Raw genomic sequence first — 26,214 nt, forward strand, 5'->3', positions numbered from 1 at the left:
CAGAACCTGTTAGAGACTCCACTGCAGTCCTGGCAGTTGAGCTTGGGTGAACCCAATGCAGGGGAAGGAACCTCGGGTAAGTGTGTAATTGGATTTTCTATTGCAATGATGTACTGGTGGCATCCCCCAACTTAACAGGATGCAGATATCAACTTTTCATTCATTTACTCGTACTAGAAGAGGTAGTGGTAAAACAAAGAGAGATAGCATTATCTGCTTTTCATTCCCCTGCAGAGTTAGGTAAGGGTAGGGGCATGCAGAGCAGTTTGTTTATGTACACAGGGATGTCCCTTGAATCCTTCTGAGAGATCTCATTTAAACTTTCATGCAGGCACTCTGCACTCCTCTCCCTTTCTTTCTCCGCAGTAGGACACTTTCTCACACCAATCAGTGATAACTTCAGCAGGTCCATTGCAGTACACGGGCTAGCAGCTTATGGGCCCAGGTGGCTTTGCGATGCCAGCAGCAGCTGTGCTTTCTGTGCCTTTGTTACCCTCAGGAGTGAGATATCTGCTAAAATCACCACTGCCTGTGGAAGGAGATGCCGGTATTCAGTGCCATTGCCCAGTACTCATAGTTTTCTGCATCCGAACAATTCCCTCCTCATTTCCCTCACCCCAACGGGCCATACGCACCATAGCTCGTGCTGTGAGTGGCACTGTGCATAAGCACTGCGATGCAGGAGTGTTAAATATGTCTTGTTTAAAACTTATGGGGAGCAATGAAGGGGGGAGTGCTGAATCTTAACTTTCTCTTGTGCCCATATTGACAGTGGCATCTGTGTGTTTTATCTGCAGCTGCCGCTGCCTTGAGGGGGCTTCCCCTTCACGCCCATGAAATGCTTGAGCCATATACAGAGGAGAAAGAAGAGGACTCAGGATGACACATTCAGTAAGATCATGCAAGCTAGTGCTGCATCAGACTGTGAGGAAAGGTCCTGGAGGGTGAACATTGCAGACAGCCTGGGGAAGGAAAAAGTGGACAGGAGAAAGGACTTGTGAGTCTAGCAAGAAAAGGAGAGGGAGATGCACCAGAACATAATGGGGCTTCTCCAGCAGCAAACACAGATGCTGCAGGCTCCTGGGGACTTACAGGTTCAACAATAACAGGCTCACCTCCCTTTGCAGTCAATGAAGAATGCCATTACAACACTTCTCTACAAACCCCCTCAGCATGCCATGTGGTATCAGGGGCTGCATCCCTACCCCTAGCATTCCATCCTGGGAGACATGGACAACCATAGCATCACACACCCTGATGTGTGAAAGCCATGGTTGCTGTATGTATAGGTTAATATGGACATGAATGTTCTGTCCCCTTGTTTAATACATTCATGGAATAGAACTTCTTTAATACATTTGCTTTTCAATTGCACAGATTTTTGTTTGCACGGATTTTATTATTGAATAAAATTCTATTTGGAAAATCATCTTGATTAGTTCACAACATATACTGCAGAGTGTCTTGCAGTTTTGAAAACAACTTGTTAATGCACAGTGTGACACACAAAGTGTAATAATCATAAATATACAACAAGCACCACAAAATTAATAGGTGCATTAATAGTGTTATATTCATGGAAGTACTCCAAGCACGACACAATTGCTAACTGTCCCACAAACTGCAGGGCCAGTTAGAGCATAGGACACCATAACAAATTACTGGCTCAATGTTAAAGTGCTCTTATAAAGCCTCCATGTAGAGCTCTTCTAACAGCCCTTATTTCTGTCTGGTCAAAGTCAGAATACAGCTGCTCCAACTCTGCCCTCCACCCCAGCAGCAACTCTCCTCCCCTTGCTTCACAGATATTGTGCAGGACACTGAAGGCAGCTATGGCTGTTGGGATGGGTTTTTTTTCCACTGAGGTCCAATTTTGTGAGTAAACAACATCAGCATCCTTTCAATCTACCAAAAATGCATTCAACTGTCTTCTGTTCCTGCTGAGCCAATAGTTGAATCTTTTCTTGGTGATGTGAAGTTGGTCATTGCCAAGCTTAATGAAACAGGGGAGCAAGGGCTAGGCTGAGTCCCCCAAGATCACTACTGGCATTTCAACATTCCAAATAGTAATCCGCCGGTCAGAAAAGAAAGTCCCTGCTTGTAGCTTTCTGAACACTGTTCTTAAAGATGCAAGCATTGTGCATCTTCCCTGACCAGCCAACATTGATGTCAGCGAAGCATCCCCAGTTACTTGCATAACCACAGTAAAGTAGCCCTTTTGTTGATTTATTCTGTGGCAAGGTGTTGTGATGCCAAAATAGGGATGTGTGTGCCATCTATTGATTCACTGCAGTTGGAGAATTTCACTGCTGAAAATCCATATGCTACATCCTGCAGATTTCCAAGAGTCACAGTCCTGCGTAGAAGAAATGACTAATGGCCCTGCATGCTTCCATGACAATGGCTTCCATGGTGAATTTTCCAACTCCAAAATGTCTTCGCACTGACAGGTAGCAATCCAGCATTGCAAGTTTCCACAGTGTGACTGGCACTCAATTCTCAGCTGTTCATGCAGCTCTCATTCTGGTGTCCCTGCACCAGAGTGTTGGGACGAGCTCAGCACACAGATCCAGGAATGTGGACTTTCTCATCCAAAAGTTCTACAACTGCTCGTTATCCTAAGCCTGCATTACGATGTGATCCCAACAGTCAGTGCTCATTTCTTGTGCCCAGAAGGTGTGCTCCACCATCTGCAGCTGTTCCAGGAATGCCAACAATAACTTTGAACTGGTTCTTACAGCAATTCAAGAAATCGTCATGTTCTCTGCTGATTTGGTGGTTCTTATAGCTCTGAAAATATTGAAGGATTGTGCATTGCATACTTGCAATGCTTATGACATTAGTGCAGAGCTATGCAGGCTCCATGCTTCTGTCAGAGATGGTAGAGAGTGAGGAGGGCCTTGCAGGTTTGTAGGATTCTTTAAAAAAGCATGAAAATTATTGGATATAGATGACATTATGGGATTGAACAGTTGCACACTGAGGATTTAACCTCGCTCCCAGTTACCTCTGTGTGACTCGTTTCTGCCCCACAATGCATTGCCAAAATTTCCCAAAAGACAGTACACTGGAGAATGGTGAGTGGCACACTGGGATACCTACCTATGGTGCACCAAGCTGTATATCAATACAAGCATTGCTGCAAGGAGTCAAGAATTCATGCGCACAAGTGATATGCTAACTGTGGTGGCTTTTTACTGATGTAGCTTGTGTTGACCAAAGCTTGTATTGTATGTATGGCCAGAGACAAGCTTCTGAGCTACACAGAGCTCTTCTTCTTCAGTTCTGGTAAAGGTACGCAGGGTGTCACAGCTAAATATGAGGTGGAACAGATTATTAAGCATAGGAGTTAACACATGTTGCAGTGGCCCACTTCATTTTGAATGGTCCTTTAACACCTCTGCAGTTAGGACAGAGAGACATAAAACCAGTATCCCTACTGACTCCATGGTTTTTAATGTCTAGTCCAGGCACTAAAATAGGGATACTGGTTTAATGTCTCTTAAAGTGGCAATGTAGACAAGGCTTTACTCTGCTGCTGGAAGTACTGTAATTTTCATCCCTATTGACTCTTGGGAATGGAGATACTCCGACATGCACCCTATTTAAAATAATTATAGTATTAAACTAGATGAAAACACTTAATTTTTTTTCTGATTTGAGTTCTGCAACTAATCAAGAAAGGAAAATATGGAATGAATCGATCCTGTTTCCAGTGAAGCTCTGGACAGTATATGGTACAATAAACTGATCTGCTTTGGGAGGTGTCCCCTGCAGAGAAACTTCTGAAGAAATTTACTGATAAGGAAAAAAAGGGAAATGACCACATTCTGAAATGGAACTCTCTCTCTCTAGAAGATTAAATTGACTGCTATGCTTTCATTCCTTGCACCCTGGAGTTCTGCCTCATCTAAGCGACTATCCTCCAGCCCACAGCAGGAGCTCCGAAATCCTTTGTACGTTCAGTAGGGCAGTGTCACAAGATCCATTTATACAGGAGCCATGCTGCCAATGCCTCTAATATGCTTTTGCCCTGGGATCACCCACCACAGTGGCGAAATCTCCCAAAGTTCATACTAACAAGTTGGTGTTAACTTATATTGGGAATCTCACAATGCCATTTCCTTTCCCACAAGATGAGAAGCTCCTGTGGGCCCCACAGCTGTCCCAGACCCTGCTGTTCAGGGTCCCTCTACTTTAGTCAGTATACAGAAGAGGGGAGCAATAGGTCCAGAGTTTGAAAAGGATGTTTTCTGAATCATTAGAGAGAGGGAATATAGGAAAGAATAACTACTCAGCTCTAGTGTGAGTCGATCACTTTTGCCATCTGCTGGACTTTAGATGCAACTTCAGCATAAGTTGTAACTGGATGTCTGAAAGGTTCATTTTCTTCATATTAAATCACATATTCGGTGAAAAGGCTGGCCATTATGTTATAGCACATTAAAAAAGCAATTACCAAATCAGTGCAAATAGCTGACCGAAAGCAGTTTAAAAAAAATCACACCTGATGACACTAGTAGCTCAAATTAAGGAAAATATCTGAAATAAGCAATAGCCTTTGGCAAATGTGGTTACTTACAACCTATAGCACATTTCTCCATAACTTTTAAATATTTTCAGCAGGTTACATGCAGAGATACTGAACTTTAAAGTAGTCTCACAAGATGTACTTACACTGAACAAGAAATATGCACAGCAGTGAGACATATTTTAGTTGTTTTTTCTTCAGGATTTAAAGGATTGTTAAGAACCAGCTATGATTAAAAAAAATACAACATGGATATGTATACTTTTCCTGGTAGTACTTACAAAAAATATAGTTAATAATTGGGTCACTGAAATCAGGCCCACAAAATATTGATCTCTCATTAATAAAGCAGTATTTAACTATGGAACAAGTTACATATAGTTTGTTAGGCAAAAAGTAGAAGATGGGGGTTAGTGTACATTGGTGTTAAAGTATTTAGGTCCCTTTATATATACGGATCTAAGTACTTTAACACCAATGTACACTTATCTCCAATCTTTTTCTTTTTGTGTGTGTGTGTGTGTGTGTGTGTGTGTGTATGTATATATATATATATATATATATAATTTAAATCTTTCCCTTCCTATTGAATATGATATCTAGGTTTGTATTATTACAATTCAATATTAATAATACAGTTCAAGAAACAAAACAGTATTATTCATTGTAAGTAATTATAAGTTCCTGTGTATTACTAAGAAGTAACATTTTGCTTTTGATCATCCTGGTTTATCTGCAACTGAGTTAACAAGTAAATAATGAAAAGAAAAAGAAGTGTCTCTTGCACACACATGCATTAAAGAATGCAATAGAATAGTGTTAGGATTGTAAAACAAGGCCTATGTGTAAAATAAGTTGTCTGTCATAGAGCATATCATGCCTGCAGTGATTTTTAATATATGCAAATACACCTTTTGCCTCTGTTACCTTGTCTAACTTCCTTGCCCCCATTAGTCTGTTCATTCCCCTGGGCCTGATCCAAACCCCTGAAGTCAACAGGAGTCTTTCCATTGGCTCCAATGAGCTTTAGATCAAGTCTTGGTTGCATGTTGTCTAAATCCTCAATTGTCAGCTTTCTGGGTAGGTATTGTCTTTGTGTTTGTTTATACAGTGTCTTGTACTGTGGGACTTTAGTCCTTGTTTGGGGTCCTTAGGCTTTACCACAGTATAAATAATAATGTATTGCAGCATAAATGTTCCTTTGTTATCAAGTCTGTTGACTCTACATGCTTTTAAATAGCATAAGTGGTTCTTTATTAATAGGTTGTAATATTTGGGTACAACTACTGTAGTTTCAGAGTAGCAGCCATGTTAGTCTGTATCTGCAAAGAGTACTTGTGGCACCTTAGAGACTAACAAATTTATTTGAGCATAAGTTTTTGTGGGCTACAGCCCACTTCTTCAGATGCATACTGTAGTGTATTTTCAAGTAAGCATTTATATCCAATCATATGCTTACAGTGTTTGGTAAATGTAGTCTTTTGATATGAACTAATTTTCTGACCCTTACTCCTCCATAAAAGTGGGTGTGTTCTGTTCCATGGCAAAAAGTATTCTGCAACAGTATAAAACTGTGTTTGACACGTTCTGTAAACCAGAAGCAACATCACACATTTAAACGATGCTTGTGTGCAAAAAAAATAAAAAAATAAAGTTATCTTTGTTTGTAACTTGTACGCCAAATTTCAGATGCTGTATTTGAAACTGAGTGGGATATGCAGTTTTAAAAATCTTATAGAGCTTTGTTCATTTTTGAGTTTGTAGATTGAGGCTTCATATAAAAATGATCAAAAACTATAGCTTGGAAAAGCTATAACTGCTCCTCACACACCCTGCTGGCTTTTCAAGTCCTACCTGCTTTGATCTGACTTGGTGACCTAGTGCTAGGGTTCTGTATTGTGATACCTGTCTTGCTCTCTGTGTCTGCAGGGTTTTGGAGTACTGCATAGTAGGCAATCATAGCCCTTGTATGTGAGGTAAAGTTCACATCAGAACATCCAAGGAACGCTTTTGATGGCCACCACTTCTTTTTCAGACAGCTAGTTCTGTATCCAGTCAGAAACTCCTCCCAGTAGGAGCAATTGGAGAAGCAGGTAAAGCAGGGACTGCTGCACTGGGGGATGTAAAATGGGGCCCAGCTGTGGCCACTTCTTTCCCCAACTCCCTAGGAGCCAGAACTGTTCAGAGGAGAAACACAGCACCCCATCTGGGAGTACTAGGACCCATATGGTGCCTCCTCTCCACCTGCCAATGTGGCCTTGGGGAAAAACAGCAGAGACGAGCCAGGCTGAGACTCCACCCTCTAGGGGCAGCCAAAGCAGGGACCTCTGGGTATTCAGAACTGTCTACAGTTCTGACTGGACTGTCTCTGCCCTGTGCTGATTGGCTGTTTCCTTGCACCCCTACTCCCATGTTCTTCATTTTAGCTTCACTCCACACCTCCCCTCTTACCTTCCCCCTTCCTTTCCTCTTTATCCACTGTCTCCTCATTTAGCTGACCCCCTCCTAACTAAATCCACCCCCCGAAAAAATCTATATAAACATGGCACTAACATGAGGTTTCCTGCCGTGTCACTGTTTGGCCGTAAACTCTTTGGGGTAGGGACTGTCTGTGACTCTGTACAGTGCCTAGCACTATGGGGCCCCATTCTTGATTGGCCCCTAGGCACTACTGTAAAACATGTATCAGTTGGGCATGTTTTTATCACATTCAGAGTAGCTTGGTCAAAATTTTCCAATAAGCTATGTGCTGAAAAAGCCACTAGGTTGGGAAAAATGGATTTTTACCTAAGGGCAGATATAAAAGAATGGTAGATGTAACTCGTTAGTAGACTGGGGACTCAATTACCATGTTCTTACATTCTACTTGCAGAATTGCAAGCTGTTCATTTTGGACAGTGTGTTTGCCATACAGACATAGTAGATTATCTCCCATAGTTATAAATTTTGGCTTAATATGACAGATGCCCAAAGGACAGAGTTACATGAGTGAGGAGAAAAGCAGGGAAACTGTATCATTAATACAAAGAGAGAGAGAAAGCGAGAGAGAGACGGGTTGAAACTGCAATTTTAAATAACCATTTCAGCTCCACAGTGGAATACTAGCTTAAAAAATCCCTTTGGGTCAGGAAATTACAATAGCCACTCTATATCTTAACATTTAATATTTGGCATCTATACTGTACTTTTGAAGATGTAAAGCACAATACTGGCGATTATCTGCTGTAATCCCCGCAATACCCTTATAAAATAAGTAAGTATTTGTATACTCCTTTGTTGTTGATGATTTTAAACAGATTAGGAAACTAAGAAGTTAAGTCACTTGCCCAAGAATACAGAGCAAATTAGAGGGAGAGCTGAGATTGGAATTCAGGGTTCCCCAGCTCTGATTCCTAGGGAACTAGACTATGCTATATCCCCGCATGTTCTGGTGGTTGGTTTGTGTGTATTTAGGGAGTGCCCTAGAGTCCCCTACTCAGATCAGGGTCCCATGGTGCTAGGCACTGTACAAATGCAGAGACAGTTCCTGCCCTGAAGAGTTCACAGTCTAAATAGACAAGACAGATGAAGGGCAGGAGGGGAAACAGAGGCACAGAATGGTGAAATATCTTGCTCAAGCTTACACAGTAGGTCAGTAGCTTAGCTGGGAACTGAAACAGCTCTCCTGACTCCTATGCAAGTGCAGTAGCCACTGTATTTCCATTTTTGGCCTGTCTTCTGATATGCTGAGTGTCTGTGCGAGGAGAACAGCTTGACACCAACATAGAACTACTGAAAATACTCTTGTAGTTTAAACAACAAGTGATGCTCATCAGAGTAACTAAATAGCTCTAAAGTCTGGTATGCTTAATCCCACCATTGTATTTCATGGAGTTAATTCAGAAAGGGTATTTACAGTATATATAGTCATTTTGGCAATGTTCTCTCAGTTCACGGCACCATGGTTGTAGTGTTTAATCTTTTTTTTCTCACAATGAGAATTTGCACCAGTGTGTTCTGCCTTAATCTTGTCGAGAAATTTTCTAGCAGGTGTTTGTTCCCAGAAGATACGTGATTTCAACTGATGACGTTCTCTTAAGTTAGCAAGAGGCAATGGCAGCTGCAACATTCTTTTTAGCAAAAGATTTTCTTACCTTTGTGAGAGATAAGATTTCAGACCAGGAATAAAAATATTTAATTTCCCTTTACTGTATGTTTTGAAGGTCACGGGTCATGTCTCCAGTGTTCCCTAAACCAGCAACAAATGTGCTTTCTGTTTTTGATAATTATTCATTTGCACTGAGATCCAGTGGCTGTGTCTCATTCACATATACGCTCCTCATCCATGTTGCTGTTTAATAAGGATTTTGTGTTGAATCCAATCAGATCTATTCCGTCCACTCCTGCTAAGAATCCATAAATGAAAATGTCTTGGTCATAATTTAATTTTTAGTCATTTCAAGCTTCTAGTGATAGCTGTAAAATGTTTAATCACACATACAGTACAGAGAAGGCTAGTGTTGCTCTTTTCGTTTCCTCCCCCAGATTCACCTTCAGTTTTCTCTGGTTTTGTTTTTCACAAACCTCCTTTCTGTCCAGACCAACCCATTTTACAAAATAGATTAAAATGTATTCTCAAAGGAGGACAGAGTCAGCTGCAGCTTGTCCAATATGCTGTGCAGAGAGTCCAGTAAAGCTTTTAAAGTTGTCTAATGCCAACAGGCTGAGGAGACTCATGTGGTGAGCTGTCATGTGGCACTGGTGTCAGAAACCATAATGGGGATGGTCAGGCTTAGTGGTCAGAACTGGAATCAGGAGTCCAGAGTGGTTTTGGGGCATGGCTGGAGTTAGAGCAAGGTTGGAGCAGGGCTAGGAACAGGGTGGGAACAAGAGCAAGGCTGGAGCAGGCTAAGGTTTGCGGAATTTGTTGCCACCATCAGGATGGAGAGAATTCCAAGCGCTGAAGTGACATTGAGCAGGCTGAGCTGCTGTTCCACCGGTGAGGTTTATATACCCGCCCTGAGAGTAACCCATACAGTTCCTGTCTTATGGGTTGCCTGGAGAATAGCACAGGAGTGGCTCATCATCTTACAGTCAGTACCGTCCTCTTCTGATGCTCTGATTGTCATGAAGAAAACAATTTTGTCTCCTTTATATTTGCTTTCAGGCATTTTTCACTGCAGCGGTGGAGACAAGTTTAGTGTCCGGCAGTAAAGGGCCTGACTTGCAGTTCCTGGCCTTAAGAAAGAGAAGTTTACTTATTCAAAGATTTGAGTCCCTTTGAACAGTAGTGGTCAATCTGTGGGACATGACCAAGGAGAAGGGTGTAAAAGGGACCTCTGTAGGTTGCACCCCACTGTCTGAGAGGGCATCAAACTTGTGGAATATAGAAGGTCACAATTGGTCATGCACAACAGTGACCAATTGCACCAGAGTTTGATGGAAATGCAACTGTTGGCACTACTGTCAGGATCTACCTCCAAATTCTTCAACATTGGATTTCTTTAAACACCCCAAAAATATTGCAAAGGTTGAATCTAGAAACAATTATTTTTTCACAGAACTGTTAAAGGATTTAGAGCGATACAACAAAATTCATGTCCCTGACTAAACTGCAGAAACAAATCCATATTTTCTACAGGTTTGTGTACACTACAAAATTAAGTCGACCTAACTTATGCTAGCATACAGCCACTGAAGTAATTACATCGTTTGTGCATCTCTACACTTTCACCAGGAATGCTTGTATTGATTGTTCTGTCAGTGTGGGGCATTGTGGGACAGCTCATGAAAGCCAGTAACAAGCAACACAGTGTCTACACTGACAGTGTATTAATCTAAGTACATCGGCATTGACTCTGTGCCACTCATGGAGATGGAATTATTAAGTCAGTGTAGCTGGGCAGTTACAATGGTGGGAGCGAAATAGAAGCATAGACACTTCCATAGTTAGATTGACATAAGCTGCCTTGCATTGACCTAACCCTGTAGTGTAGACCAGACCTAACACAAATGTGGGTCTGTCTCCCATTTGTGGTTAAACCATAGTTAGCAGTTTTTGAGCCTGTTACTGCTTCCAGGTTAGAGGTTCTACTGGCAGATCTCCATACATCACCATTGCAGGTGTGACCTTGATGCTTTGTTTACAGAAAGGCACCAATGGGGCCTCACTAACATGGAGACCATTGGCTATATATTTGTTAGAGGTGTAAAAAGCACCATTATCTGTGGTCCTTCCCCCAGCACCCAAGAGGCATTATGTTTCGCACAGGCATAATGCTTCCCTCCACCACAGTTGGGTGCTGAATTTGAGTCCCTTTTTACTCTTTATTCATAATTTAATCCTTTTTATAAAGTGAATCCATCTACCTAGTCAGGCTTATGCTTCTCTGCAGGCCAAGGGCCAAATTCTCTGCTATATAAATGGATAAAACTCCTTTGAAGCCAGTGAAGCTGCTCCCATTTCCACTAGCAGAGAATTTAGATCAGAAAGGATACCTACGGTTTGGACCATCTCCTGAGACTTATTTGAGACACCTCTAAATCAATGGATGATTAAATCATTAATGAACTTGAGCTATATTCTCAGTGGTGCTGAACCAGTGATTAGTTCATTAAGCTACTTGTTATCCTATCCAATATTAAACATTTGAACAGTAGCTTTCAGCAACACTGCAATGAATGTGGCTATTAATATAGTATGGTAAATTACTATGGTAGTCCTGTGCAATTATGCCATGTGTACTGCACATGAAGACAAAACTGAATTAGTTCCACAAGACTGATGTTATTAGATGGAGGACCAAAGAATTTCATAGTAATAGCTGCTTGTAAAAAAATTAAAAATAAAAATTGCCATTTTCCTTCTTGCTGTATTTGTACATGTTGTGACAAGCCAGACCGGACCACTGTAAGAGAGTGGTCCTGTTAAGGTCAGGCATATCAGCCCTAGAATGGCAAAAAGACCCTTTTCCCCATAAGCTGAAAAGAGGTTACGTTAGGTCAACTAGAGCCACCTAAGTGCAATTAAGCATTGCTTGTGACTTTTAAACCCTCCCTTCCCCTCCCCGCACCCTTCTGGTGAGAGAGGGAAGAGAGACAAACTGTAGCAGAACTAGTGGCAGCAGGGAGAAAAGAGTTTGCCTGGATAGAATACTGTCCTCCTTCCTACAGGGGAAACAACCAAGCCAACTGGCTGTTTGTGGAAGGACTGGCACCCCAGAGCCACCATAACAAAGCAACACCCCAGAGACGGGACAGGGAAAGGTATTCCCTTTTACTGTTATGGTAATTTGTTTGTTTGGTTTGGTTGAAGGGTGCTCCTGGTACCTATCCCGAGGCCCACCTTGTAAAATAGTGAAAAATAAAACCTGAGTCAGGATAACAATTCTCTAGTGGGATTGATTTACTTCAGTCCCCCACTGCCAGAGGAGGAAATGCTGAGCCCAGTCAGGAGAAAGGAGGTGCCTTCCCACAATATTAAATGCTTTATACATTTTTAATAAGATTTTATCAAACAAAAAACAGGTTATTATACCAAATACTGCTTTGGAAAACATGCAGAGAATAGCACCTTTTGTGGTTCTTCCCTGTGCTTTACTTTGGCTGAATAAACTTATTTCAAGTATTTGTTACAGCTAATCATATACTGCTACGTTTTATATTTACAGCACTGCTAAAGTTAAGAGTTGGGCCCTTGCAATGATATAGCCCCCTCTAGTGGTGAAAAATAGCTTTAATCTGTTTTTGTTTCGCTTTTTTAATCTGGCAAAACAACCTGAAAGAAAGCAGGGTGGGAGAGAATACAATAAAGGTTGTGCTAGATTATATGGATTTTTATCCCTTACTTTGCTATTCTGAATATAGATAAACTGACAGCCTTTAGGAATAATAGCTACTGGAGGAAGAACAATTCTGCTATCCATTTTTCTTTGCAATGAAACAAGGCATCCTAGAAGGGGTAGTAATACTTTGATTACATCTAGGTATTTTTTGTTCCCAGTCCTGCCCCCACTGATTTCAGTGGTAATCTACCTATTTATTTCATTATCTGCAGGACTAGGCTCTTTGTGTTTGACTTATTTACAGCCTTAAGTTGAATTATGTTTTCATGGAAAAGTACTTACATTAAATATTAGATATTTTTAACGTTTTAAAATGATGAAATTTGAAGGGCCAGATCCTGCCCTTGTATGAAGCAATAAAAGACATGCAGGTTCTGTATTCAGGTAGAGGAGCTCTGCACTGACCTGACCATTCCTCAGCCTCATCTGGCTGGAGCAGAAGTGGGAGTAGAGTGGTTTCTCTCTCAGGGCTTGTTTACACTTGAAATGCTACAGTGGAACAACCACACTGCTGTAGTGTTTCAGCATAGACACCACCTACACCAAAGGGAGGGGTTTCGTCCTGTCTCCATTTTGGAGCTGTCAGCTGGCTGTGATATTTGGAGATGCCTTGGATATTTAAGGATCTCTGTGCACATAGGCAGAATCTCCCCAGCACTATGTGTAAGTTCATGTGGGTGGTCTCTAGTTGTTCTACCAGCCCTCGAAGAGAAGACTCCGGGGCTTCTAACTGAGTTATGCAGCTGATGAACAAAAGCTCTGTCCAAGCTGCAGAGCTCAGTGAGGTAGAACTTAATGCATTTTTTGCTATTGAAGTATTTAACATAGTGTTAGGGTTGGCTATGGTATGTCATTCCTCCTGCAGAGTGCTGAGTTGAGCAAAGCTCAAACTTCTTTATTGCACAGTGTACAAAGGTTCAGACTTGAAACGTCAGTGGTGGGTTGTTCACCAGAGGCAATGGCATAGGAACATTCCCTCAAACTACCCAGTCAAGTATAAATTGACTGCATTGAAACCCTTTCATGATTTTTTTCTTAATTGGCATATGTGCATTATAATCTTTCCAGACTGTACATCTACACAAGCAAAGAAATTAACATTTTCTTAGGACCATTCACAATCTGGGTCCCCAAAAGACTTAAGTGGGTGCCATGCACTGTTTTGCATAAAATTTGACTGATTTAGACTATTTTGATCTGTATCACATCAATAGTTTTCTCTCTAATTCTGTGCAAAAGGAAAAAACTCACCTAGAAACTTTTTGAAAAATGTATATTTTTTTCAGGGCTTATAACTCTGGAACCTCTGGCTCAAATTACCTCAAATTTGGCTCACTAAACCTACTCAACACCCCAGGTAGGCATAGCAATTTTCAAGAAAATCTGTGGCAATGTGCAAGTCTCAGAGAACACTTAGAAGTGTTGTCCTTTTAGGAAGGATGATGGGATCCTCTTCACATCCAGATGCAGCATAGCAGGCTTTGAAAGGTGTGAAGTGTAGTCCTCAGTGAATTCTGCACCACTGCATGTGTACAGAATTCATGTCCCCTGCAGATTTCTTGCCTTCCCTGCAGAAAAATGACTTTCTGACAGGGAAGCAAAGGGAAGTTGCAAGAGCAGTCACGCACCACTCCCTAGCTGTGCAGGTACATTATTTCAGGCATTCAGAGCAGCCAGAGGAGAGGTAAATCACCACAGAGCTGGGGACACCCCAGCCAGTGGCCTCTACCCTGAGCCGGGGTGAGCGGCTAGTCCCAGCTGGGTTGGAGGCAGGAGAGGACAGGCCTTCCTTTTCCCCTACAAGGAGTGGCCGGGGCTGTGTCAGACTCATCCCCAGAAACCTCCCCCAGCTGCAGGAAGCTCAGCATCCTCCCCTACTTCCTGCCCCCATAGCTCCTCAGTGGAGGAGAGGAGGGCTCACTGTATGGGGAGCTGCTCCCCATCCACCTAACTTCCATGCAGCTGACCTCCCATACTCAGACACCCTCGCCAAGCCTCACCCCATATATCCAGAACCCCTTAGCCCTCCATACCCAAACCCCACCCCATTGAACCTCAACCCTTGCATCTGGAGCCCCCTGCATCCAGACCGCTTGCCTCAGAACTGCCACCTCTGCACCCATACCACCTCCACTGAGCTCCCTGCACTCAAGCCCCCACCCTGATGAGCCTGAGCCCCCACATCCAGACCCCCATGCCACTGACCCACAATGAGTTACACCCAGAACCCCACCCCACCAAGACCCATACCCCAGCTCCCAGACATCCTTGCTGAGACCCTTACACCCAGACCCCTCTGTTGAGCCCCAACCACTTTCACCTGCAGAGTCCCATTGCCCCTGTACCTGGAACCCCCACTCCCAACAAGCCTCTGTACATCCAGATCCCCCACACACCTAGATCCCCCGCTGAGCTGCCTACACCCAGATTGTCCCACACAGAATCTAGGGGTCCCCTAGTGTTTCTGGGGCAGGCCCAGGCCTTGTGCTGTGTAAGGGTTGGGTGCAGCCTCAGCATTGACTCTGTGTCCTGGGGGGTGTGGGAGGTGGGGAGGCTGCAGGGTGATCTCCCACCTTCATACAGCCAATGGCCTGTGCTCCTCACTGTTATGCTGGAGCCTCTGCATTTATTTATTGAGAAATAAAACTTGCAGAATTTTAATATATTGTGCACAGAATTTTTCATTTTTGGTGGAGAATTTTTAATTTTTAGGCGCAGAATGCCCTCAGGAGTAGAAGTGGTCCATTCTTGTCAATGCCAAGTTCTCAGCTGAATGAGAACCCCCTTGAACATGAATACAATCTGAAGCAACAGTAATGACATGTGAACTGCTCCATTCATCTCAGTTGGTGGCCCCATGTAAACCTGTGATATGCATGAAATATGCCCACCCAAAGGGGCAGAATTTTCCCAGATCCTGGCTCACAGCAGGGAGGGGTCTTCAAACCCTATGTAGAGCACAAGTCCCTCCTCCCCCCTTCCCACAACCCAGCTCACATGAGGAAGGGTGTGTGTGGCAGAGGGTGGGGGGTCCAGCCTCTGTAGATGGCTGTGGACCCCCCAGATCCTGACACACACACGGAGCAGCAAAAGGGGCTCATATGAGGAAGGGAACTCAGATCTTCCTGGGGGGCAAGAGCTCCCTAGATCTGCATGGGAGGGGAGAATGTGGGGTTGACAGAAACCCTCCACTCGCCCTAACTCCCATGCCTCCCTCACCTGAGTCTCCAACCTCTCTACCCTCCCCATAACTCCCACCCCTCACTGCAGCCTCAAACCCACTGCTCCTCCCCCTAATATCCTTCCCTGCCCAGGAAACACTCATGTCTAATTTTTTCCCTAAAGACTTTGATTACATTCCCGCCAAAATAAAATTTCCACCCACAAATTGTAGCAACATCTGGCTACTCAGGCCAAAACTCCTTTTGTTTTAGGTGGGAATTTGGGATTAATTTATCCTAAATTATGTAAACTGAAGTTCACAGCAATCCATATCAATGACATCTGTGATTCATCCAGTCTTTTGTACCTCTCAATTTAACACTAAAAGGCAACAGAAGGAAAGTGGTGTTTTGAGGGATCCTTGGGTCTTTTAAGCAGGGCCGGCTCCAGACCCCAGCACGCCAAGCAGGCGCATGGGGCGGCATTGTCCTGGCAGGGCGGCATTTGGCTCCGGCGAACCTTCCGCAGTCATGCCTGCGGGAGGTCCACCGGAGCCCCGAGACGAGCGGACCTGCCGCAGGCATGACTGTGGAGGGTCCCCTCTTCCCGCGTCTCCGCTTGAGCTCCCGCAGGCATGACTGCGGCAGATGCGCTGGTCCCGCTGCACCAGAGCCGCGGGACCACGGGACCATCCGCAGCCACTTCTGCCCCGGCCGCGGGACCGGGGAAGGGTGGCGCGAGCGGCGCGGCGCGCCACCCTGCTTGGGGCGGCGGAATTTCTAGAGCTGCCCCTGCTTTTAAGGGGTCCCCCATGAAGCACACCATATTTCAAAGCTGTCCAAGTAGTTGTTCAAATTTTAGAGCACATAGAAGAGTTTATCTTTAAAGCATAAAAAATTGTGAGAATGGAAACCCTCTAGAAATTTTTCTGTACTAGTGCATGTGCCCTGTTTAAAAAAAAAATACATTTTCTTAAATACCCTTCTCAATTTGGGTCCTCAATGATTTAGTGGGGCCATGCATTACCTGGGTAAAACTCAGTCATTTTGACCCACATCACATCAATAGTTTGATCTCCAGCCCTTAGGTGGGAGAGGAGGGTTTCCCCCTAGAAACTTTTTTTGAAAACTAACTATTTTAAGGGCTTATCTTTCCACAACCCCTAACTCAAATGGCCCCAAATTTGGATGACTAACCCTATCGTGCACCTTCCTGAGCCACATCAAATTTCAAAGGAATCTGACTGAGCATGTCAATTTTAGAAGGCTTATTAAGGTCGACCTTTAAACAGAAGTCATGACGCAGCCTTAACTATAGTGGCGCTGCTATGCCACTATAATTTCAGCCACATCAGGTAGATGTGAGGGAGTTATCTTTCTCAATGTGATTTCATTTCTTTTGTAATCAATTTTGTATTTAACTAATTGAAGGGATAAACTCCCTGCAAGGTTTTTTTGGGGGGGGGGTGGAAATCTCCATGAGTCTTATAGACAATGGAGACAATTCCCTGACAACTTCCCTATGTTTTGATTTTAAACTAGTGGAATCAACTCCTTCTGTGCAGAGAGCCTAATTTCATGTTTAATTATGGTCCATGAGCTGGCATATAAATGTAAGGCTGCATTCTACCCTCAATTCACAACACACAGCTCACATATGCCTGTGGGAGATTTGCTCAAAGGCAAAGTATGATCTTTATGTAGTAACTAAATGTTTAGGGGGCCCCCTCTCGTTCCTGTTGAGTAGTCTTACTCTGTAAGTAGTCTATTCTGTAGAGGTTCTTATACCATGTTCATCACTGTAGTATCTGAGTGCCTCTTAGTATCGGAGCATAGTCCCATTGATTTAAATAGGAATCCTTGCAGATGAATATTCTACTCAGTATGAGGGACGACTGACAGAATCTTATCCTGATTTCCTATAAAATGACTCCCTTTCTTACAGAACAGGTGGAGTTTTTGAGGTTCTGTGGATGCGGTGGCTTTTCACAATAGGACATCCCTTTAAACATGTAAGGCTAGACTCCTGAACTCTTACTCACATGGAGTAGTACCATACTCCTTGAGGAGTCTCATTGATTTTGATGTATGAATTGCATGAGTAAGTATCAGATGTGGCTCTTAGGTGAGATCTCAGTGGGACTACTTGCAAAGTAAAGTGCTGCTCAACGTAAAGGTGGCAGAATCTGGCCTTTAGTTATTATCATGATTTATTAGTTGCTAAATATTGTATTGTTATGTTCAGCATCACTCAATGGGAAAAATATAGTCACAAATTTGGACCATTGCCCTCTACTTTCTCTTCCTTTCTCAGTCTCCTTTACTTTGACTTTGTTTCCCTGTCTTTGTGCCTCTTGCTGCTTCTTTCATCTGCAGTTCCATCGCTGCAGCCAGTTCCCTCTGTAGCTCCATCTCATCTGCTGAACTGATGAGTAATCAAATAGTAATGCTGACATTTAAAGTGGTGTTGGTAGGCTTTAGAGTCAGCACACCACTGAGATTATGGGGGGATTAAGAGTTCTCAGAACCATTGTTTCAGGCTGTTTGTCTGTACCCTCAGAAAGACAGCACTATCCAGATTTACACTTAGATCACATTTAGGAAAATTTCCTCACAACTATAAGGTATAGAGACTTACTTTTTTTTTTAAATTAAGGTCTAGATTCTGCAGAATCTGATTATATCACACTGGCCAAATGAATACAGCAAGCAGCCTGGGTGGACGGGATAGCTTGCCTGAACTAATGGGTGTGGTAATAAATGTAAAGCAAATTCGGGCACTTAAGCGATCAACAGAGTCACAACTCTGCACAGATGTTTCCTTGAGGCTTCTGTTGCTTTCAAGGAAGAAACACTCCATGGAGATGGCACTGCCCCTTTTAGCTCTGTTCAGGGCTCTCCCCCTTATAGTATTCCTCAGGGAGAAGTGGGAGCTTGGGGCTAAAGTTATTTGGAAATTGTGATGTTTTCCTTTTTACCAAGAGTTTATTGCTTCCTAAAGTTTCTTTGGTGCTTTATCTTCCTGCAGCTGACCTCGTCACTAAGAGAAATGTATATTGAAATTAATGCTGTAAGTAAAAGATGATGGTCTCATGCTTGTCTTAAATGGGCATTTGTCTAGATCAAAAAAACATCATGCTGTTTGGCACAGTTAGGAGTCTTGGCTTAGGAAAGGTCCATGTTTGGAATAACAGGGTGTTGCAAGTCAGGATTCAGGTACCTTGGCAGAGTTGTGTGTGTAATCTGGCATAGTGCCTGTGTGCACTATGCCTAGCTCTAGCTAGTGCTAAAGTTCCTTCTGTGAACAATACATGAATCCCATTTTGTAAGAGAGGAGGAAGAAAGAGGGAGCCCAAGATTTAATTATCATTTAGCAGCTATAAAAACAATGTAGTAGAGGCACAGATAGTTTTTGAACCATGCCATGTGAAAATTCTGAGACTTCTTGTTGCAAACCTCCCTTTTATTGCTTGGATTGGCTGATTTCCAAAGCATCAAGGCTAGCAATTGAGGGACTGAAATATAATCGGTGGTGATACATTTTTACCACATAAAACATTCTCTGCCTCCAAAGCCTCGGGTGTCTCTAGTAAGCAGTGCATCAGCAACAGCTCCTTGCTGCTGGACTTCAGAGGGGAAAAAATTGGATCAGAATGGTAAGAAGCTCTTCAGTTTTCACCAGATCTAGATTATTACTTTTGAAAAGAATGTTTAGAAGCTGATGGTGAAAATAGTAGGGAGTGGTGTTAAAACCAAACAGCAAGTGACTAGAATACAGTGGCACTATCAATATTTTGCTGGAAGAGATCAGCAAAGCAAGTTGGTGACAAATATCTTTGGCACTGAATATATTGTGCAGCTTAAATAAAATCTTTTAAAATGGTGAATACTACTGACTAAAATTTGATATAGAATGACTGCTGCTGGTTTCAATACAGAAGGATAGGAGTGTGATCTTTTAATATAATTTTGGATTAGTGTAACCACTGAAATTTTTAAACATACAAATATAAATAATGTATACTTACCATATATACAATACCCGAATCTATGTTTTCCCTTAGTTTTTAGGGAAAAAGAGAGGGATGCTCATATTCATGTATATTGACATCTAATAGTCCAAAATCATATATACTTTTTTCCTGAATTTTGAATTTGTGTAGTCCAATTATGTCCAGTATGCTTCTGTCCTGTAGTTGTTAGACTGGAAAAAAAATAATTGTGAAAAACTTTTTGGTCAGTTTTTATTCTCTTTAAAAATTAAGTATTCTAAATTAATCAAAGAAAGCAAAGTAGATTATAAAATGCATAAATGTAAACCTCTGCAATAATTATTACAAATCAATAACAATGCCTTTTAATACTTTAAAAAATCTTTGGAAATTTCATTTCAGTGTTTTTATTTACAAAATTAGTAGGCACTTAAACAATTACAAGGGGCGGGGGAGAAGAAGGAATGTCTTGCAAGTATTTACTGTATGCATTGTAGATAATAATCATTATCAAGATAAAGCTTTCTTGTTGAAATATGCACCAAACCCAATCTCCTGTGTGGGAACTCAGCCATTCATTTAAGTGCATATCAGAGAAAAGGAATAAATTGATAATGAGATTACAGAACATCAGGGAGAAAAGAAAATGAATGCCTAAATAAACTTTGAGAGAAAAGCACTAAAATATGCTTATTTGACCTTTAGCTGATATGTGGAAAATTATTCTCTTTGTTATTCAAAGCAGAGAGGACAATTTAAAAGAATATCTGAGAGAATTTTCAAAAGTGTTATACAGAAACTAGAAACTAGGTCTGTTTTGATTTTTTTTATCTAATTTGAATTTTTTTATTGTTGACCTAGAGAAGAAAAACAAGGATATAAACATAAAGTATCAGTAGTGCCGTTTTATCTTTTTCCTCATCCTAACTGGCTTCAGTTGAGTACAAGAAATGTGATACTGAAGGCAATTATGATAGTGAAGTAAGTTATGTTATCTCAGACCATATATGCCAAGATATCATTCTGAACACACAGAGTGATGCATTAAAGATTTAGACTTTCCTTTTCAGTATGCAGCCTATGTAGATAAATCAATAGCTATAAAGCAACAAGGCTCTTTGTGTCTTGGAATATTGTTTTGACTGAATCGAGGCACCCTGATAATTTCTCCTATATGCCGATTATCATGTAAATATTAGAGATTTCATTTTATTGTTGTTTCCTTGTCAGAAAACCATATGCTCACAGTTGGCTTTAACTTCTATTTGAAATGATACTTAGTATATGAAAACTCACTGGGGGCAGGGACCTTGTCTTCTACTTTATATTGTATGCCACTGAGCTTAACAAATAATAAATGATGATACACAGATATCTGCAAGTGTATGAGGTTCCCTCAGTCCCCTGTAGTTGCAGTGTAATTATATTTCTGTTACTGGAAATTAAGAAAACTATTGGCTTCTGGAAACACTAACATGTACACACTGTAACAGCATGTCCAGTGTGATAAAGTTTGAAAAGTAAACTTGCCTTGAGTGGAGCCGCATGGATTAGGTAGGTCATGTGGGCATTTTACTGGGTAGTCATTTCTGTTACTAATGTGGAGGGTTTGACATGATTACCTTTTTATGATGTTGGAAAAAATAAAGTACTAACCAGTTTGGTAATAAATACTAATTATTCCAATTATAACATTCCTTAAGAAATGTAAATAGTCCAATGTCTTACAGTGGTCACCCTTAAAAAGTTGCCAGGTGCCCTAGATAACTTTTGTTATTTCCAGTTTTCCCCCCTAGTATGTTTAGGATACTTAGGGAATATTCAAAATAATGCAGTTACCTTACACAGTTATCTAAGGCAAAATTGGAAATATATAAATGTGACCACTGCACATTAAATCTTAATGAAAGAAGACATCAGGTGTACTAAAATCTGTTTTAAGTGGATTTCAAACTCGGGTTATATCTCAGGACATATTTCCATTTATTAGTCTTTTATCCTAATAGGAAAGTAAAAATTTGAATAATCCAGTATAAAAATGTAATTCTGCATTCATACACAGTAAATATAAAAAATAGTTGGGGGAAGGAATGAGAGGAATGTAGCTCTGTATGCGGTATAAGCTTAATTAAGGATAGGATAATGTGTGTCAAGACTTTGTTAATACTCTGTTGCAAAGATAAAGTTCAGTCTTGCAACCCTTTCCCAATGAATAGTTCCATTGGCTTTTCTGGTACTACTCGTGAACAAGAGCTGAAGGATCTGGCCCTTATTCACCTAGATTTTCAAAGCATTATGAAAGAACGCAATACAATGTACATTATTTATTCAGAATGTGACTGGATTGTGTAGCAGTTTGAGGCATATAATATCAAAAGAGTACTGCCCTGGTGAAATCATAGATGTGATTCACATGTTTTTCAGCTGTGACATTATATACCATGACTAGCTTTGGGCATGGTGTAGTCTAGGTGATATGCTACAGCTGAAAAGCTGGTGCACGGCATGTTGAATCATGTACCATAAAGTACTGCAACCCCCTTACACACTCCACACATTGATTCTTTTCTATGGTGACCCCTCATACAGAACGCCAAAATGAGTATAAAGAAAACAGCTCCTATTTTGTTCTTCCCCAAAGCAACATATGTCAAAGGATAGCATGACTTAATACATATTTCTGAGTTTGTTCATACACAAAAGTGTTTGGCGTTTGAAATGTCAGCATCCTGGTTTGTGGTGCTTTCGCTTAGAAAAGCATGACAAATAGAGGAGCAGGATTTATGCCTTTCCCAAACTAACATGATTTTTATATGGAATTAATTTCACCCAGCAACATCCTTAATCCATACTCTGCTCTCTCTCACACCCATATAATCCCTTGAACTCAGTGCCAGAACCCTGGCAGTATACCATGAAACATGTTGCTTCTAGGAAATTATAAATTATTTTCTGTGGTGTATATAATATAATAGCTTGCCTGCTACATCCAGGCTCCAGAAAGCATTTTATTCCATGGCAGCCCCTCTTCCACATTGCAGATAATTAATGCAGCCATTAAAAAGGGGACATTTTTAGCACAAATTTACACACTAAATCAGATTAATTTCTCTTCTCACACAAACAAAAATGAAGGTTGGTTCAGATGAAAAAATAAATCACATCTTTAGGTGAAATAAATAATGGCAGCAGCTCCCGGAAAGGTGGCGCTACCAGGGCTGGTGGCTGGATATATGCATTTTCACATATCTGGATAATGTTCATTTTGGGGCCTTGGTATTAGCGCTTCAAAATGTTGGGCAGAAATTCCATTCTCTCACCCATGTAACTTATGGTTCCCATAGAAACATGAACTCGCTCTCACTGCACATACTGTACAACGTGGTCAAATCAATGATACCACAGAAGTCTAAGGGTGAGATTTTCTGCCCCACTCTGGCTCCTTTATGATTCATAAAAGGGCCAGAGGGGCATACAGGTACACTAAAAGCCCTATATCCAGCTGGTAGAGAATTCTCCCAAAGCAGGCATGGCAGAAGACAGTCATAGCTGTCTCCCAAAGACAATTCACAAGCCCATAGCAGGTGTGCCAGGAGCAGGGCTGGAGTTGAAGTGGTATGTTGGTGTCAGATCCACAGCATGCGGCACGGTAAAAATTCTGGGCAGCAGCGTGCCCACAGAGAAGCCTCGGGAGGCTGTTCAGGCCCCCAGACCTGAATAATTTATAGTGGGGTCAGAGCAGCCCAGGGTCAGGAGAGTGCAAAGGTGGATTAAACTTGGGTGGCGAGTTCAGAACTGCTCTGTTAGAGGCTCAGCACAGACGCTCACCCTAAGACTACCGTTCTACCCTGAAAGGTGACTCTGTAAAAACAGCATTGTGAGAGTTCCATGTTTATGGTCTCTCAGTAAATGCCAGACCAAATCTGAACAATTTATAAGTAAAAGGATGTTACTAACTGCCAATTCTAGAACCATGTGGCACCAGCGTAATCCCAATGTCTTTATATTCTCCACAGAAATTACATCTGTTGCCCTCTCAATGGTGTCGCATAGGTGGAAAGACAGAATTTGGTTCAGCAATTAGAATGTAGATAATAATTCTTATGTATGAGCCAGAAAGGCATCTAGCTCACTCTCTTATAGCTGTATTGGCAATGCAATGCAAACAGGAGTAAAAGTAGTAAAAATGTATTGTTGCTATGAAAGTGAGCATATGTAACAGTAAATACACACAGGAACCAATCTGTTGAGAATTAAGATTCTGCACTTGATTATAATTTACACTATTCTAATGTGTAAAAGTCCCCTTCTCCTGCCAGATTCATACTTTAAACTTTCTAATTTTCTCACTTTTGTGCATTTGAATTGATAAGAAAATTCCTGGGTTCTTTGCAGCCATTCTGAAGAAGAAATGGGCCTTTTCTAAAGGAATGTTTGCAAAGAAAGCAGGAATTTTCTTTAGCATTTTACATAAATTCAAGTGCTCGATTTCCTCTAGCAACTACAGAGTTAACTTCTCATTCTTTTTCCTTAAATCACTTGCTTATTTCCCAAAATGACACCCATTCAGCTCAGATTTTACCATTCCAGTTATTGTTCCAGGGATTTTAATTTCCCATTCCTGTCATTTACTCCTTTTCTTTCACTATGCCATCCAAATTTCCAACCTGTTTTCCAATCTCTCTCTCTGTTGCCTGCCCGCTTGGGCCCGATCCTGTTTTTCTTGCTGAACCATCCCTTTTATGGGCACCAGCTTTGTTCCACTACCAATCTAGCAAGGAGGGTGGGCTTCTCAACCAGCTCCCACCCTTTTTGGTCTCTTCCCTTAAACATTCTTACTCACAAGGCTACCTGAGTCTTCCTTCGTGAGTTTGCCACCTGGCAAGGCTCATGGCCAATTGGAGTTTTAACTATTCAATTTATCTATGCTTTCAGTTGCTCAATTTTTCCTAGGTGTCAGGTACACGTCTCTTCCCTTTTCCCCAACTCCTCTATTGCCCAGTCCTGCTACAACTGAGGGTAGATCCACTTGCAAACCTTCCCCGTCAACTGGGGTGGAGAGAGGAATGCTAAACACCTCTCCGGTTCCTAGACCTACTGCGGCTGAGAGACTGCACCTTTAATCATGCAATTCTTAACATATAATACCAACAGTACCAAGCAAAGCAAACATAAAATAACAAGGGCAAAACAAATAGATGGTATGCATTCTGCAGGGCTTCCCCCTTACTCAAATTTCCACCAAAACTGTGACAGATATTTGTTACCAATCTGCTTAGGATCTCAGGTGATCCATCTGAGACCGCAGGACTGTTTGGGGGTAAGATACAGGAACACACCATGTGACTGAATTTTAAAGCTTTAATAATAAACTAATAATACAGCGGTGAGTGCGGGAACTGCTTTCATGTCACTCAAAGGAAGAAAGAAGTGTTAATGCTCAAATCCTGACCCACTTTCATACTCACAAACATGCTGCCCGGGCTGGCCAGGCCCGGGAGTAGGAGAGACAGGGAGGGTCTGAGGTCTTTTGGGCATTCCTTTCAGAGACCTTTGCTTGGTATTCCAGTCCAGGCTGGCTGACTGTGGCTTCTTCAGCGTCCCCAAACCACATTGGCTCCAGGGACATGAAGCTTGGCTCCTCCTTTCACTGTTTTGTCTTTTTTTCCCCATCTCTGCAGCCTCTAAACTGTGTTGTTTTCTATGCTTGGCATGATCTGTGTCAGTTCTTGCCCTTGAACGCAAAGCGACTTTCTCTTTATCTCTGGGCCAAGCTGAATTTCAAATTAACCCGTTCCTTTCCTGAATAGACAACTTGATCCCACTGTGTGTCCGAGGCTTTTTGGTGATTCCAATTGTCTACATACCTGCAGGTTCTAGGCCCATAATGTACGTACATGTAATATGCTGGGGTACCCTTAGGGGATGAGGGGGAATGCTTAGAGTGTCCCCCACCCATTTTCCAATCTCTCACACACAGGGAGGGTGCCCTGTCCACTAGCGGCTCATAAACTAAGGGTATCACACAACAGGTCACTCACACAGGAAAGATTAACAAGGATGTCCATGACCCTCCTACACCTCCCTTCAGCAAAGAGCTTCGGCTAGTCTCAGAGAGATGGTGCTGTTTACTTTAATTGCTTCTAGTGAGATGGTCAGACCAGTCAGTGGCTCACGCGGGGAGGAAAGGGGGAGGGAAGATGGGTTCACACAATCCTAGACCCGGGCAGGCCCCTTGCTGGACGATGCTAGGCAGAGAGAGTTGCCTTAGTCAGGACCTTTTTACTGGTCCACTAGGTGGAGTCACCGGGCTTGCGTTAGAGTATCTCTGGTCACGAGCCTACGGCTTCACAGAATACTCTGGGCGTCTTCCGGTGACTCTCATTCACACTGGTGTGTACACACACACACACACACACACACACCAAGGCCTCTATTTCTAAATACCATGATGCATCTTTGTATTGAGTCTGGACATAAGGTACTTTCCGTTTTGATGCGGTAACAACCCCTCTGCACCGGTGCATTAACCTAATGCATTTCCCTTATGCATTAACCTTATTGCAGGCAGCCAAACTATAGTCTCCAGTACCGCATACAACTACCTTATTGAGAGTGGCAAACTAAGTCCTCAGTACCACTTCAAATTAACCTTATTGGGGGCGGCAAACAATTCCCCAGTACCACTCTGCATCTGATCTTGCTGC

General features: G+C 42.1%; 1 protein-coding gene and 1 long non-coding RNA gene across 5 annotated transcripts in view; one reads left to right on the plus strand and one right to left on the minus strand.

Annotated features, from left to right (window-relative positions):
* Window positions 1-26,214, plus strand: part of PLD5 (phospholipase D family member 5) — a 262,504-nt gene that overhangs the window by 19,793 nt on the left and 216,497 nt on the right. Inside the window, exon 1 of one of the 4 annotated variants that reach the window (XM_039531262.1) lies at window positions 11,605-11,776. The exons of the other annotated variants lie outside the window; for them this stretch is intronic. The gene's annotated coding sequence lies outside the window, so the exon portion shown is untranslated. Of the gene's footprint in view, window positions 1-11,604; window positions 11,777-26,214 lie in introns of those variants that run through there. 4 annotated transcript variants of the gene reach the window in all.
* LOC120401364 lies at window positions 640-25,314 on the minus strand. The gene is made up of 3 exons (XR_005596400.1): window positions 24,976-25,314; window positions 19,544-19,719; window positions 640-2,918 (listed from the first exon to the last, which is right to left on the minus strand). It is a non-coding gene; the product is annotated as an uncharacterized LOC120401364 (long non-coding RNA).

The sequence above is a fragment of the Mauremys reevesii genome, linkage group 3, assembly GCF_016161935.1.
Source record: "Mauremys reevesii isolate NIE-2019 linkage group 3, ASM1616193v1, whole genome shotgun sequence".
Classification (NCBI taxonomy): domain Eukaryota; kingdom Metazoa; phylum Chordata; order Testudines; family Geoemydidae; genus Mauremys; species Mauremys reevesii.